The following is a 708-nucleotide window of genomic DNA, read 5'->3' on the forward strand; positions in this document are numbered from 1 at the left end:
CCTAACCTGTGTCAGGCCATCAGAGCCCTTTGTAACATAATGTCCGCTCCCACACGAGCCCTGACCCACACTCTCAAAGTCTTAATAGAAACAGTGTACAAAGGCCGATTGAAGCATGACCTCTCATATCAATTTGTTAGATAACACTAGATGACTTTGAGCTAATCTACTTGGAGCCAATTTGACTCAAAAAGATTAATATGATTTGAGTCACGATTCGAAATATACTTAATCATATATCCATCTAATTGTTTTATAATGTGGAACTAAATTTCATTTCACGTCTCTGGTTAGCCAAACCCCACACTTCAACTGAACGGCAGTGAGACAATCGTAACATTATGCTTTTGTTATTCCCACTAAGAATTGTCCTGTTAACCCTGACTAGGATGCCTCATACACTACCGAAGATCAGGGTGAAACAAATACTAGCGCTATGTCATTGGGTTACACATAAAGAGATACAGATCCCATAAAGAGTAAGATCCACGAGTATTCTTGATCCACTCAGACTCCGCTATCATAAAGCATCACAAAGACTCATTGAACTCTCATGTTCCTCTTACTCTAGATGCTATATCGTGATATTTTCCATACCCAAAAAAGTGCACAAGCACAGATGAAGGGCGTAGACATTGGACAGCAACAACAAGTGAGAAACATTGTGTAGATTAAACTTATGCAATACTAAATTTCTAAAGAAAATAT

The sequence above is a fragment of the Asparagus officinalis genome, chromosome 3 (assembly GCF_001876935.1).
Source record: "Asparagus officinalis chromosome 3, Aspof.V1, whole genome shotgun sequence".
In the NCBI taxonomy this organism is placed as follows: Eukaryota; Viridiplantae; Streptophyta; class Magnoliopsida; order Asparagales; family Asparagaceae; genus Asparagus; species Asparagus officinalis.